Source organism: Camelus bactrianus, chromosome 8 (genome assembly GCF_048773025.1).
Source record: "Camelus bactrianus isolate YW-2024 breed Bactrian camel chromosome 8, ASM4877302v1, whole genome shotgun sequence".
Taxonomy (NCBI): Eukaryota; Metazoa; Chordata; class Mammalia; order Artiodactyla; family Camelidae; genus Camelus; species Camelus bactrianus.
In genome coordinates this window covers 40,058,687-40,075,988 of record NC_133546.1, presented here as the reverse complement: position 1 = coordinate 40,075,988, position 17,302 = coordinate 40,058,687, and positions in this window count along the sequence as shown.

Here is a 17,302-nt window from a genome sequence, read left to right as displayed (position 1 = left end):
TGCCATAACAATTCTCTATGCTCTGCCTATTCATACCTCCCTCACCTTTACTCCTTGGCAACCATTGATTTTTTACTGTCACCTTAGTTTTGCTTTTTCCAGAATGTCATTTAGTTGGAACCATGCAATATGTAACCTTTCTGTTTGGTTCTTTCACTTAGTAATATGGATTTAAGGGTTCCATGTCTTTTCATGGCTCTTTTAATAGCTTATTTCTTTTTTGTGCCAAATAATAAATATTCCACTGTCTAAGTATACCACAGTTTATTTATCTATTCACCTATTGAAGGGTATCTTGGTAGCTTCCAAGTTTTTGGAATTACAAATAAAGCTTCTATAAATATCTGTGTGCAGGTTTTTATGTAGAAATAAATTTGAAAAAAACTGAACTCCTTTAAGTAAATACTAAGGAGAATGATTGCTGGGTCATGTGTTAAGAGTACATTCAGTTTTATAAGAAACTGCTAATCTGTCTTCCAAAGTGCTGGAAAATTTTGCATTCCCACTGGCAATGATAAGAGTTTCTATTGCTCCACATCCTCAACAGCATTTGGTGCTGTTAGGGCTCTGGATGTGGGCCATTCTGTTAGGTGTGTAGTGGTGTCTCTTTCTTTCTTTAATATGCATTTCCCCTGATTACATATGATATGGGACATCTTTTCATGTATTTATTTGCCACCTGTTTATCTTTTCTGGTCAGGTGTTTGTTAAAGTTTTGGGCTTATTTTTTAATTGCATTGTTTGTTTTTTTATTACTGAGTTTTAAGAGTTCTTTATATATTATGGATAATGTTCCTTTATCAAATGTGTCTTGCAAATATTTTCTCACAGTCTGTGGGCTGTCTTCCTGTTTTCCTTGGCATTGTCTTTCACAGAGAATAAGTTATTAATTTTAATTAAGTTTAGCTTATCAATTATTTATTTCAAAGATTGTGCCTGTGGTACTGTAACTAAAAGGTCCTAATTACACCCAAGGACATATAAATTTTCTCCTATGTTATTTTCTAGAAATTTTACAGTTTTACATTTCACATTTTGGTCTGTGATTTATTCTAAGTTAGTTTTTGTGAAGGGTGTAAGTTCTATGTCTAGATCAATTTTTTTGTATGTGACTATCCAGCTGTTCCAGCACCATTTGTTGAAGCTCTCTATCCTGTTCCATTGATCGATTTATCTATTCTTCTACCATTACCACACTGCCTTCATTACTGTAGCTTTAGAATAAGTCTTTAAGTTGGGTGGTGTGAGTTTTTTTGGTTCTACTCCTTTAATGTTGTGTTGACTATTCTGGGTCTTTCAACTCTCCATATAAACTTTAGAATAAGTTTGTCTATATCCACAAAATAACTTCCTAGGATTCTGGGTGGGACTGCATTGATCAATTTTATTTTTACTACCTAAAAGGATATAAACATTTATCTAAGGAAAATTAGATATTCAGATAGCATATAGTTAGAGAAAGAAAGTCAGATACCGTTATTTTGAGGTAAGAGAAACTTCCTGATGGTTTCCATATTTATCATATAACTAATCTCTTACACATAATCTCTTCATTCATAACTTTAGCCATGGAAAGGAAAACTGGAAAATAATTCAAGGAAAAGACTGAGGCAAAGAAAATACCAAAACTCTCCTCTTTTGCTTGGACCCCCCTCTATAATTTCAAAAGCAACCTGAATCATAAGAAAGTTTGCTATATTACATAAAGCAATGTAATTGGCATTGTACTTAAATGCCAATTTAAGTACTATGGCAATCTACTTAAATGACTATGAATTTCATCCATAATTTGAAAGACACTGAAGTAGCCACATTAGCAATAAGCAGCATATGTACTGAGATACTCTAATGAGGATCAAGAGAAACATTATGGAAATCCAGAGACAAAATTCCAGAATTGATGAATATTAATGTGCAATTTAAATAATAATAGCCTAATAATGGAACCAACATTTAACAGTCATATTTGTATCTATGCTAATTTAAATACTTCAAAGGTATTATAATTTTTATTGCAATGAGGTATAACATTTTAGGCTTAGTATTTTTTTAACAATTAATCAGCCATCAAGAGTGGCCTTGTTAAACAAAAGGTGGTTCACAAAAAAATAAAATTATTTTATTGTTATCCTTTTGTTTTCTTTATTAACATACAACTCTGCTTTGGCATAAATATCTTTGGCATAAAAATCTCTTTAAGATTTATCTCTAAGTATCATATTTTAGTCTCACAAATCACAGACCAAAGAAATCATCTTTTCTTTGTTTAGAACAGTGACTATGTTTCATAACAGCAGAGCAGCATGCAATTCAAATGTAAAGAAGATAAACACAGTCATGTTTCAGAATTTAGTTTATACCTTTTTCCACACTAACAAAGAATCATTTTGAAGTAACATAGGAAAAACTGACTTTCAATTAAGCCTAAAGCATACACGAATCAAGTCTAATTAGTCCAGTCATCTAAATATGATCTGCAATTATGAGATAAATCTACCCACAGAGATTTATTAAACCTTATCATTTTTTTAACTGAAACTTCAATGAGCCTGCCTTTAGCTGCACCATGCAGAGACTGGAAAGGTTTACCTAATCCTCCTGGTTTCTCAGATGCACTTTCCAAACACAATTTTACGGGAAAAAAATGATTTTGTGTTATTATTGCAGCTGGAATTAGATTTCATCAGTCAGCCTCTTTTTGTTTTCTTATCCTTTATTTCTGCTCTTCTGTTTTCCTACCAATGACAACTGGAAATAAACAGTGGTGGCTTTATATTTATTTAACACAGGAAGGAGTTTACTGTTTCTGACATACATTTAAGGCAATCACAAAGGCTGAGGTTGTGCACAAGCACAAAATAGTCACGAAAGGGTCTGACAGAGCTAGCAAAAGTGTGGTTCTGAGCATAGCCACTATGCTGCATTTGTGATTACACTGGTCCCACGATGGCACAAATTCTGAAAAGCAGCATCAGCTTGAAGTAATATGCTGCCCAGAGAAATGAGCTTGAGAGAGAGAGTCACATGCATATGATACAAACAATTGTTGGTTAGTTCATCTTGTACCCAAAGCACTATCTTCTTAAAACATCGCAAATGCTTTGTTCATATTTGCTTTCATTGGCCAGGGAATGTTTTCCTTGATTTTTCAACAATGTTACCAAGAAAAAGGATCTTTATTTGCTTAATGCTGGGATTTTTCTACTAATAAAGTCACTGAGTTGTAATTGGCTAAATATCACAAATGACCCTTTCTAGTCTTAAGCAGATACAAATGATCTTCCTGGTTCATTTTTAACAAGATATGTTCTTTTAGTTGTTTTGTTGGCTGCGGTGAGAAGAATGTTTAGATACATCAACATGTCATCCTTTCTTTCCCATGAAATGCTCACCAGCCAATTTAGGTAGTCCATATGTTGATGATGTGGTAGCCTTGAATTATTCATAACATAAACTTAAAAACTGACCACACGTAAGTAAATAAATCATTAGGTTGAGAACATGTGTCATCAACAAAAGCACTAACTACCAATAAACTGATATATCACTTGATAAGGATGTTTTCCCGCATCAGCAATGACTCACACATTTATGTTCGTCTGTGCTAGTACTTCTGTTAACTTGGGTGGACTTCTCATCTCCTCTGTTATATTAAAAGCTTCATCTGAGTAAGAATCTGGCATTTGAGTTTTAGGCAAGTAATGTAACATTAGTACAAAATGCACACAGAATGCCTATTCAACAAATCTAGTTGTCGGTAGTGATGATGATTTTGACAAAAATAGTATTAAAGACTTGAAGACTAATATTTTTAATTTCTCTCTGTCATTCTCACTAAACGTTACATTGGGAATTTTTTTTTAATACACTTAGATTGTTATAACCTAGGAGACGGGGTATAAATTCTGTTCACATTGTGCCCTCCTCTGCCAAAGTCGTATTAGTTTTTAAATGGGAACATATAATAGATGTTACACATGCTGTAGATTCTGATGTTGGCTATCGCCAGTATATACTGATTGATCCCCTTGGACTGCTTCACCAGCATTTTAAGTCTGACAGCATACAAGTTTTAGCAGAGAAAAGTGCTTTAAGAAATATTCACTCCCTAAATTACTGGATTAGAAAAATGACCATCTTGATTGTTTAGTATTTTTTTGTTGTGTATCATGCACATGGTTGTGAAACCACAATTCCATATAAAAATCAAATCTGGATGTTATATTTTATTCAGTTAATATAAATATTATGACTACCTTGTATAGGCATTGTGCTAGGAAATGGAAATAGTGAAGATGGCAAATGGAAATAACACATAATTACACAAAACCAAAGTAAAACCTCCATGAAGGCAACAACCTAGTTTGTTGTATCCACTACTGTATCCCTGGTACATATAGACGCTAAAATATTTGCCGAACAAAAGGTATGTCAGATGTTTCTTTGATTATGCTTATTTAGACTCTGCTAATTCTGTATATGTCAACCATCTTCAGTCTCACCCATTAGGAAATCAAAGTCTGTGATTATTCTTCTCCGATGCTGTGCCAGGAGCTGCCCCCTCCCTTGGAATATTTACTCCCTCCTTTTTGCCTGCTTAACACATGACTGGAAAGCAAAAGAACCTACACTGACATACTATGTATGTAGTCCTCAAAGCCCATCTTATTCCACTATTGTTCTTATTCAATTTGTAAAGGAAATACGCTGACACAATATCAAAAAAATGGTACGTACTCAATATGTAACGATGCTATGTGAGCAGAGAAAAAGCAGCATTTGATTCTGCCTGGGAAATGGGTACACCAGGCATCACAAAGACAGTGAGCTGCATCTAGTAAGTGTATATAATGCATCTTTCACTGCATTATAGCCCAGGCTACATGTGGGGAAGGAAAACCACCAGATCCTTACAGCTCTTCCATGCCCTGTTAATGTGATTCAAGCTTGTCCTCTAGTGTATGGAAAGGAACTGAGGAGTTTTGAGAGAAGAAGCAGTATGCACAGTATTTTATTTTATGCAGAACATCTCAGAGGTATTGGAAGGAATCACATGGATAGTAAGTAGAACCAAGGAGACTAATTTCACTACTCTCACTATAGTGCAGAGAGACATGATGAGGGCATGAACCAAGGGAGTGACAAGAAGGATGGAAAGCAGGGAATGAAATATTTATTAGTGTGAGAGAGACTTGACAAGATGTGCCGACTGACTATCGCCAGAGAAAGACGGATAGAGAGGAGCCCGAGTAACACTGAGGTTTCTGGTTGGAGCCGAGTGGACAGCAGTTTCCCTTTTACAACAGGAAATTCAGAATGAGAAGTTAACTGTGAATCCTTATACTAAACAATAGTTCTGAGCATGTTGTTTACAAATAAATATATTTAATGGGGATTGTGGGCTGCTTTTACTTTCCTTTGGGTTTTAGTACTTCCTTATTGGATGCTGCCTATTAAGGATCAACACTTCACCCCTTGTGGATTCTAGATGTCACCTGAACGTTTCTGCCATCATTCTGACCGGCAAGGACCGCAATGCAGACATGGGCTATTTGCCTTTTTAAAAATATGTTACACAGGTTAAAAATGTTAATGGATGTTATTAATTTTTAACAAGTGAATTGACCGAACTAAACTTGTTTTGTCCTAATTTATCATTTTTCTAAAGTTTTCAAATTGGGACATTTAAGGGAGTACAGCTTGAACCATTACCATCAGAGGTAATAGCAGGTGGTGCTGAGTGAAATATAACCAAACAGAAAATTAAAGAAATCTCACATTTGTACTGGGTTGAACAGTGCCCCTCTACAATCCATGTCTACCCAGAACCTTAAATGTGACTTTATTTGGAAACAGGGTCTTTACAGATATAATTAAGTTGAGAAGTGGTTATATTTGATTAGAGTAGGCCCTAACTGAAGGACTAGTCTCTTTATAAGAAGAGATAACAGAGACAGAGAAAGATACACAGGGAGAACACCAAGTGATGATGGAGACAAAACCTGCAGCAATGTGTCTGCAAGCCAAGGAATGCTTGAGATTCTGGAAATCACCAGAAGCCAGGAAGAGGCAAGGAAGGATCCTCCTAAAGCCTTCAGAGAGTGCATGGCCTTGCCAATAACCTGATTTCATATTTCTAGCTTCCAGTTTTGAGAGAATACAACTCTGTTGTTTTTAGCCATCCAGTTGTTGTAATATGTTATTGCAGCCCTGGGAAACTAACACGATTTCTATAATATATACATATTTGTCCCACCTAATTCCAAAACAGGTTTGAAGGAACCAACAATAAAATCACACATAAAATATAACTATTGAAACAAAAAGTCAATTAAGTGTTAGAATTGTAATTTTGTAGTTGGATGTAAGATGGGAGATCATCACATTCAGAAGTTATACTGTAAATATAAATACAGTGGCTGACAACATTGGACTGTAAACTCTTTCCCCATTCTTTTCAGTAACAAGAAACAAACAAATAAGCAAACAAAAAAGAAAACCACTGAAGTACAAAGTGAAAGAGGGAGTATGTTTGCATAATGCAGGGGCAATACAGATACAATTCATTGTCAGACAAGAGGACGTACCCACCTTTGTCTGGGGAGGCTGAATTTTTCTTGACAATAAATTTTAAAAGAAATCCATTTAGCATAAGGACAAGCAACCTATATACTTCATTGGTTCTTATAACTGTATAGGACAGAACAATAATAGGTGTTCATGGACGTGACCCTGAGTCATCAAGAAAAGATTCCATTCAATGCATTCTGTTTCATAAAGCAGGGGCTGTCTAATACATTTATAAAGTGGATTCAAGTGAGTCTGAAAGAGATGATTGACAGTTTTAGTCATGCCTCGTGTCAGTGGGAAAAGAACTGGCAATATGACAGAGGACGTTCAGTGGGGTAAGGAGGGACAGACAATGTGACAGCTGGGTGGAGAGAGGTGGGAGGGGGCTGCAGACTGTTGGAGAAGGGGGAGTCGCCAAAAGGACAGAGACTGGATGTGACTCTTTGCCAGAAAAAAAACTGTTGTAGAGGAGAGAAAGATGGCAATATCAGGCTAGGGAATGGGAGCAGTGGAAGGTAGAGGAATGGCAAGACAGAGAGAAAAGTTTTATTCATCTCCTAGTTACCCCTACTAAGTGTGTAAGTAGCATCATTATCTACCACTTACTGAATACTTTCTACGTACCAGACATGATGCTAAGCTTTTTAGCAATATCAGCTCCTTTAATCTTCAAAACAAGCCAGGCAAGTGAACAATATTATGCCCACATTATGGAGGTCAGGAAACCGGTCCAAAACTACATAACTAATAAATGGCAGGGACAACATTGGAGGCCAGGCCTCAATGAGCACAAAGGTTATATCTTAACCTTTTCCTTGTAAAGTCAGTGAATTTCAGAGCAACACAGGGAGTCATGCAAACAGCTGTGAATGCTAGAGATGATGTACTTACCTCTACATCCTGAAAGGATATATCTGTAACTGAATCCTTAGGGAAGACTACAAAGGTAGAAAGGTAGAGAAAAAGTCTCAAGGAAAGCTGTATCAGAAAAACATCCTGCTAGTTCACCACTGGAAGAAGTGACAGATATACTAATGAATGAGATTTTAGTGGCATGGGACAATTACTATTTCCAAGTGCCATTTACTGAATTATTTTAATATTACATCAATTTAACATTACTTTCTATTAATTGTTTTTCCCAAACTTCTGGTGATTACCTACTTTTTTTTGAGTAGGCCACAAATATCTTTTATTTCAGATTTTTATTGCCAACGTCTGACTTAAGATCTGAAGTCAAAGAATTTTCTTACACTAAGCTAGGTGTTCTGAGAAGCTGCAGACTGCATCTTCAGACACACAAACTTTAAAATAATGCCTAGAGTAACTGCCCAAGAAGACTGTCATGTGCCATGAATGTCTATCTCCCAGGAAATTTGGGTATGGGCGCTGTCAGGTGTATTATATATATGGAGAGACTTCTATTAAAAATGGCTTAAACAAGGCTTATAACAGGAATAGGTGCCACTTACTCTCAGAACATTTACTTCCAGATGATAACAAATGAATGGGCATCACCAAATAAGCTGAGTGAAATTACACTGTCATTGAAATATTTATGACTCTACCTGTAAACATTTATATCCACATCAGATTAAAGAAAAAAGTTGATGTATTGTTTAAATGGGAAAAACTGCTAAAAGAATAAAATTCAAGTGAGTCTAATACATACATTTAATAAATAAAAAGGCTACATGTGATTCAGGTTCTAAAACTATGGCCAAATGTTATCTGTGTCCTTCAAGCATGTGAAGTTGCTTGATGTATTTCTCATGTGGTGTGGAAAGTTTAACATGATGGAAATCAAAGGGCAAATTTTGAAGTGCCCTAGATTTATTTGTCTAGAAAATGAATGCACTTGCAAATCCACACTCTTAATAGAGAATTATATGGCTTGAAGTATTTGGTTTTCTGTTTACAGTGAATGACTTACCCAGGGAATCACTAAACCCTCCCCACACTTAGCCTAAGAAAGCAGAGTCAGAAAGTTCCACATGCAGTGATCTTCATACATCATTTAGTGTTGGGCTCACATGGCATGAAGGACGGTCATTATTTGGCTGGGGGGAGGGGGAGGATGAGTGGTCCTCCTTGACAGAATGACCTTGTCTAATGCCCTCTGTGCCATTCACTCCTTCATTCTTGATCAGCCAGTTCCATTTATCATTCTAATTAGGCAGCATCTTGCCAGCTCAATCAGCCTCAATTACTTTAGGCCTCATTAGTGACTGACATTCTGTAACAAGTGCATCTTTGAAGGAGCAAGGTCAGATAAAGAAGTTGAGTATACGGAGAGTAAGCATATTCATTTCTCTTTACATGAGGCTTTTGGTTTTGGCTAGACATTCATAAGGTGTTTAAACTTTTAAATCCACAGTCAGAATATAGCCCTCTGGTCAGAAACATTTTGTTTATATTTAGTATCATCTCAACCTTCTCAACAGTTGAGGTCTAAATCCCTGGCCAGGAAATTTAAAGCAATATTTAGGTTTACAGCTAACATTATCCATCACTGAAATGAATTCTCCTATGGTAAATTTTGTTTCACATAAGGTCATTTGGCAAAACAAAGCAAAAAGAAAAAGAAAAAAAATCCTTCAGATTTGATAATCAATAGGTGAGATTTTCTCCATTTCCATTTACTCAAAGTTAGAAAAACACATGTAATATTATGAAATCATTGTACATGATAACTTTAAGATAATGTCAATACCTTGAAGAATATTTATGATATGATATTAAGTAAAAATTAAAGAGTTTAACAACAAATACAGCTATGTAAAATATGGACACATATAGCCAAGCTCTAGAGAGCAATGTGAAAAAAATCTTCAACTGGTAGGACTATCATCATTTTACTTTGTTTTGGTTGTTTAAGGTCAGTATTTTTAAAAAATTTTAAGGTTGTCTTATTTTTTTCAAGTGCAGACCAGGAACATTATATCAAGGTTAAGAATTTTCTTGTTTTCCTTTTTCCTTTCAAAATCTTATAAAGAATCTGCAATTTGTTTCCCAAAGTGGAGGAAAGTTAATGGAACATAACATGATTCCATCTGATAATCTGTAAATAAATCTGTACTATGTGCCAGGCACTAGTGATTTGAGTTTATACAAAACAAAATCTCTGCTTTCTTGGGGCACACCAGTTAAAAGGGAAGACAGATTCATAAACAGGTAATTATTATGTAAAGTAATACATACAACAATAGTGCATTAACAGAACACTAAGGAAGAGACATCTAAGTCTGTCCAAGGTGACCACAGAGAAAGCGGGATTTACAGAAAAGTTCAAAAATGAGGTGTTCAAAAGAGAGAGAGAGGGAGTGGGAAAGAACTGGGAAGAGCAGCGGTTGCGCCTGGGAAGGAGGTGGTGAGGAGAGGAGGAGGGCCATGTATTGACCCAGCTGGAGCAGAGAGGGCAGAGTGGCTGGCTGGAATCTTGGAGCAGCAGCCAGGAGGAAGGACCTTGAGTGGGGACAGGGCAGTCCATATGTCCTGGGCTTTGCCCTTGACAGTAGACAACCTTATTAATTAGCGACCCAAATCAAGTACTAAGGTGCCAACCTTTACTCCTCACACTTTCCCTTGTCTTTTTTGCTTCACCTGCCATCGGCTAAAAAACCCTTTAGCCACAGCCTAACTTTCTGGTTCTGACTTTGAGTCCAGGTATTTTTTTTGTTCCACATACTCTGACTCAGGAATAAACACTGTAACTTGACCTCAGCCCTGGTCTTGACACTTGGATTCTGCTCCCAGTGGCTAACATCCATGCCCACAGAGATGCCCTCCAGTTCTCCTCCTTCCCTAGATCAGCCAGAACCCATTTTTCAGTTCACAGTTGTCATGATGTCTTTATAGAAAAGTATACCATTTAATGAGACTGTATATTGTTTAACTGGATTCAATATCAATAAATAAAATCTAAAATATATTCTAACCATAAGGTTAAATAATGTTCAAAAATATTATAAATCCATTGCAGTATTCCATAGAGACACTGTTCAAAACTGTCTTTTTCAACAATTGCAACTGATATTTTTTTTAAGAAAAGAGTCATCAGGAAAATTGTTATGCTTACAGAACAGAAATGAAGTATACTTTCAGTTTGATAAACACAGAGATTTTTGTACTGAGAATAAAATTCAAATATGAGAATTTGTATTAACTTTCAGTTTTCCTATCAAAAGAATTAAACAAGCTTACAGGTTTCTTCCAACAAGTAAGTCACAGTATGCAATGTGCACTCGTGATTAGTGGAAAATTATCTTACAACATAAGAATCATTTCACATGCCTGAACAAAGTCCCTATGAAAAGCTTGACACATCTAAAAGACATGTTAGCCCCTTAAACTAACAAAAATAAAACATTCAATGTATGAAAAAAAATGACTTCAAAATATTGTTTGGTGACTTGAATAGCATTAACTCAGTTTAATATTTAACCTCTTGTACTTGGAAAATTAAGCAAGAAAATGTGTTGCTAGTTATTCTCTGTCAAACAGATAAGCAGGTTACATCACAACACTGTAGAAACTAGAATATTCTTACAGTTAATATAATCTTTGTTCTTTTTTATCCTTACCAATCCATGAGTAAGATTTGGGTGCTAGCAAAAGAGAGCAGGTTTTATTTGCAGCCACCTTCTCCTATGCCCCCCTCTGCTCTCCTCCTCATTTCCCTAAATTCTGAATCCTCTCTGGGAATGCATGGCTTTAACTGCAGCCATTGTTTTTCATCTTCAGCAGGACCTAGGAAGCTTAGCATTTCTCCTAAATTCTTGCTAACCATTACTCAATCTCCATCCTTCATAATGTGACAGTCACCTTTTCCCCTCCTGCCATGAATTGACTAATGCAATACGCACTCTTAAACTGTGCTTCTAAGAGCACACCGTGTATGTAACCTAGTAAACATCAGATAAAAGCCCACCGCACCAATCATTTGCAACACAACGTTTGGTCCTGGCTGAGAAAATACACTGGAACAGATCCAGTGGTGTGTGTAAATCAATTCTGTTCACAACCCTGAAAAGCTGCCTATGCCTGCCAGCTTGAGCTGTTGGCAGATGGAAGGCTGTGTGTGAAAACTTCTACAGTTGTTTGCACCATTCCTAAAAAATATATAAAGATAATTCCAGCGGACAATAGTGGAAAACATTTTAGCTTCATGCACTACTGCTCCCATTAAACCCTTTGTTCTTAACAGGGATAAATAACAACCTGCAAAACCATGTAGAGAAGTTTGGCTCTACCACAGAACTTTATTTTTCTATTTAATTTGTTTTTGTGCTTAATGGGTTATAATTTCATTTATAGAAAATTTCATAACCCTCTCTGCATATCTCAAAGATGGAAGTACAGAGTGAGAATACAAAGAATTTAGGAAGCATGAACACAAGCTTAAATACTTGACAGTTTGCATACCACCTCGCGTGTGTTACCTCTAGTGATAGAGAAAAATCGTGGATATCAAAATTTCCTTGAGTTATTATGCAGCATTTATACTTTTGGAAAATCACTTGTGCCCATATTTCTGCCAACATGTGCTCACATACTTCTCAATTAAGAAATGGAAAAAAAAAAGGTATTGTTATAAATTCTCAGATAGTGTGAGACAATTAGCCAAAAATACTTAGTGAGCACCAAAGCCCATAATCTTTGCAAATATCTTTAGAGCTCTGAAAGATGCCTCCAGGCAATACCACCATTGTTCCTTAAACATAGTAAATTCTGTTCTTCAAAGTGATTTAAGCAAAATTTTAAATATTTTTATCCTTGGAAGAACAAGTATATATCACTATCAAAAACTACAATAAGTGTCTAATGTGCGTTTGTTCCATAGTCCGAAAATCTAGTAAAGATGGTCATTCAGAGTGTTGAAGGCAAACAACCCCAAATGCAGAGCTGGCGCACAGACTTTACCTTCCATGCCAGTTCTCACCAATGAGCTGTGGCTCCCTGGAGCAGCACCTGGAGCAGGATGCCCAGGCTTTACCAAGGGTCGGCTGGAAAAAGCTTCCATTTATTACTGATTTCCGATAGTAGCATGGGAGGGACAGTTGCTGAAGGTCTCTTGTCTACATATTTTTAGAAGAATACATCTTCATAGACCAAAATACAGCGGGGAACAGAGACCAAGAAAGAATAGTAAACATAAATTTGAAAATGACATCATGTGCATTTGCTACTTTTTAAAAAATCTGTTAATGATGCTGGCAACATGGATATTAAAAGACTGGACAAGCAGCTGGGAAACATAAGAATACTGGTTTTCTTATAAAATTGCAAGGAAATTGCAGAATTTATACTCTGATTAAACCTCAGAAATGGAAATCCTTTGCTGTGTTATAAGTGTCTGTGTCATGATTAATCAGCTGATGTTAAAGTCAACCCTCAAAAACTTATTAGCCAGCTGCTGACTAAAGGGTGTGGGAGCTGCCCAAGAATATTTGAGTGACATGCTCTTCAAAGGAGAACAATATTAAAGGTTACTTTTTAATCATGGCCTATTATGAAGTCAACCAGATAGGAAATATTGTCAGCATTATCTAGAGGTACAAGATCATATGCCTGGATTCTTGAAGCAGAAAGTGACTCAGCAAAGTTTATTTTTAATTTGGATCAAATACTACTCCAATTTTGGGAGCAGTAGCAAGAACAATAATTATCCTGGGAAGATGTTGGGTCCTGAGTCAGAAACTGCAAGGAAATCCTGCTCTGTCTATTCTAAGCTGCAATTTTTTTCTCTAGCCCAGAGAACAGCAGGGCTATTAGGGCTCTCCAGAGAAACAAAACTCATAGAATATATACATCTTTTTATATATATATGTAATTTTTTAAAGAATTGGTCTATGTGATTACAGAGGTTGGAAGGTACAAAATCTGCCAGGAGGCATGACAAGCTAGAGATCCAGGAAGAGTCAATGTTGCAGTTGAAGTTTAATAGCTCTCTGCTGCAGAATTTCCTCTTGCTTGGGGGAGATCAGTCTTTTGTTCAATTCAACTGATTGGATAAGGCCCACCACATGATGAAAGGTAATCCGCTTTATTCAAAGTTCACCAGTTTAAACGTTGATGTCATTCAAAAACACCCTCACAGAAACATCCAAAGTAATATTTAACCATATATTTGGGCACAATGGCCCAGCCAAGCTGACACATGAAATTAACCATTACAACCACCAATCAGAGAGAGAGAAGAAAAAACAAAAGTCCAAAAACTGGTGTATCCCTATTACATGAAGGCTTACAACTTATCATTTCCTTTGCTTAAGGATTCAATAAAATAAATTTTGTCAACTATTTATTACACAGTATGACAGACTGTTTTTCATAAAAATGATCACAGCAGTATCTTCTATCTCTCATGCTCTTCTGCAATGTGACTTTGGTATTTCCCCATGAAGTGAACGGGTCTAACTTCCTTTTCTTTGAATCTGAGTTGTTCTTAGTGATTCAGTTACAAACAATAGAATTCAGTGGCAGTGGCACTGCATCCCTTCTGAAAGTAGGTCAGACAACTGACCAAGCTCCCACCTTGGTCATTTGAACACTCACTCTCAGGACTCTTCCTCCCACAGCTGCCATGATTTGAGAAGCCAAAGGCACAAGGAGAAATCAAGTACGGTCTAAAGTCTGCAGTCATAGCTGAGCCCATACTCTGAGTCATCCCAGCTCAGATGCAAGAGACTTGTGTGCAGTCACCTCTGATGATTTCAGCCCCCAACCATTCCAGTAACCAACTGGTGTTTTTCCAGTTGAGTTTCTGGACAACATGTAGGAAAGAAGCCATCCCTACTATAATCTATCCAAATTCCTAGACACAGAATACATGAGCATAACAAAGTGGTTGTTGCTTTTGGCTACTAAATTTGGGGTAGTTTGTTAAACCACACAGTTAAACAAACCAAGTGACTACTATGTGTGGGCAACATACTAAGCACCATGAAAGATAAAAAGTAACATAAAATTAAAAATTATTGATGTTCCATTTGGAGTTAAAATATAAAGTTATAAACTAAAAGTTTTAGGATAAAAGAGAGAAGGTATCTCCTTTTTTAGTCCAAAAAAAGATCAGTTCCTAAGCCTCAAAGGTACATCATACTTATTATTAATAAGTGACATGCATAATATCAGTATAACAGTAGTATTTTTAAACATAGTACTGTCTTTAAAAAATAAACACAGTTTACTTGATTGTTACAACTCTGATCACTGACCGTGTGCCCTCTCTGTCTCTCTGTATTCCTCTTTGGACTTTGTCCTACGTCGTATAAAAATAATTCTAAAACTGTTCGAGGCAATGGCTACCCACGGCCACTATTACCAGAGGAGTAAGTAGGAGGAGAATCAAGGAGGTTTCGTCTTCTTTTCAAATGCCAGGGGAGGTGGGGGAGCAGGAGGCAATCAAGCAGAATATTTCAATAATTCATTTTTCTATTTCATGTCCTTCAGCTTCTAATAGAATGGAATTTTTAAAAAATCTGTACAGAGAGCACCTTATATTATAAATCTTGTTTCACTAGGTTGTAAACTCCTAAATGACAGGAAGTCTGTCTTTTTTCTCCCCATGTTTTGAATAGTGTCTTGTATCCTGACCTCTCAAATATTAAATCAGTCAAGTCTTGGAACAAAGAGTATTCAAAAAATCATTTTTTTCATAACATACAGGGTCTTTCTGCTTCCCCATGAAGATAATGAAAGGTCTTAATCATATCATAGGTGCCAACTTTTCATTTTCCCGGCGAGTGCCCTGGTACTAAATCCAAATCAAACCCTTACTGCAGCAAAGTTAAGTTGCTAGGATGACCAGAGTAACAGGTCATCTCAGCCATCTTCTTCCATCTCCCACAGAGTGGAAGATTGCGCCATAAACCATGTTCCTTGATGCTTAAGCAATTCTATTTTAAGTGATGAAAATAATGATCCAACAGTCTTTTCTTTAAGAAGTATTTCAAGATCTTCAGTCTAGACTTTCAAAGTCTAAAGGACAGCACTCAGACAACTCTAACTAAAATTTGAGGAGCCAGTAAATTGCAAACGCAGGATCGAACATACTAAGGTAAATGAAGCAGTTTGGTCACTCTTTGTCACAGAGCCAAACACGAAGCAGCAGGACAACCCTGCCATTAAGAGTGGTGGTTAGATAATCATCTGACCTTCCTTTAACCTTAAAGCACCTTTTCTTGTAGTCACATAGGAAGGTGTCTAATTAGAAGTCTCCTTACCACAAATGAAAGAGAGAGTGTGTGTGTACGCATATGTGTACACGTACACACACTTCTATTTATCATTTTTAAGAATCACAGAAGAAATGGGAATACAAATATGTATATAATACCCAGAAGAAAAAACTAGTGAAAAATAAGACATACCACTTAAATGCTATCATCTAGTAATACAGAAAGGTTTAGACAAATGAATTCCTTGAACATATGACAAAAATCAAATTCTAAGTCTCTGAACCAAGTCTGAGTGTGTGTGATATGTAAGATCACATCTGGAAATGTTCAAAATTATAGTTTAAATGGTAATTAATAGTTGCTTCAACATAAAAGTATTTACACAGTAAGAGAATTTGAATAAGCAGAGTTGTCTAAATAACTTGTAGGGTTCATTTTAAAATAAAAATCAGAATCTTCTGATCAAAAATCAAGAAAAATGTTTTTTTCATTTTTCCAGACTTTCTCAACATGTTATGATGCCATTTATTTCTTTATCTTTAAATAAGTAGATTAATATAAAATATGCACATAAATAAATTATAAAACATTTATTTAATGTCACATCCCCTGTGTTATGGGGATATCTGCAGGCTGAGTACAGACCCACCAATTAACTCACACTCTGATTCCATCCCACCCCAGGCCCTGGCATGGCGAGGTAGCACCTCCCATCTGGGGTGAACAGTAGCAAAGATTTCATCCTGGTGAGATCCAGACCTCCGCAAAGGCTCCTTTTTCACATTTAATTATAAAACACCAATTCAAAGATACGGTTATTAAGAATTTCAAAATCGTGATTATAGAGCAATGAACTCTAAGTACAAGGTCCTTCTGAGTGTGGGGCCTTGTATCACGGCATTGGTTACATGCCCAGAAAGGCACCCTATTAACACACAATATTTAGAAAACACATCCTTTAAATTCATGATTTTTAAATGCAGTTTAATATTATGCCTTATTAGTTCTAAGGCTATGTTTTCTCTACCTTATAATTTAGGTTATTTTTTTCCATTTTCAGATTCTTTTTTTAATTTGTATTTGGGAGGACTTTCTTTTCTACAATAAAATTATTTAAAATAAAAGGATATGCTGGCTTCTGTAATGGGTCAACGTGACTAAATTGGATTTATCTTCACTTCCACGTATGCTCCTGGTTATGGTGGGCTTCTGGAGAACCATATGGGAGATCTGGATGGCATCTGTGAGCCAGCAGTCACTTTGTAGTTTATACGTGTTGTTGCTTCTGTGGTTCATGCTGTTGGCACAAGGTAACAGCCAGCCTACAAGTACCTTAATGCTTCAGCATCAGGCACAAGACAACAGGTGTACAGAGACTGCTCAATCAGCCCCTACAATTGTGTAAGGTCAAATCGCCATCACAAAGTGTATATATTACATAATAGTCACATATAAACACACATACTATGATTTTTGTCCAAAAAATCATCTATATATAATTGCATACAATTATAATTGTCTCTATATTCACACATATATAAAATTATCCT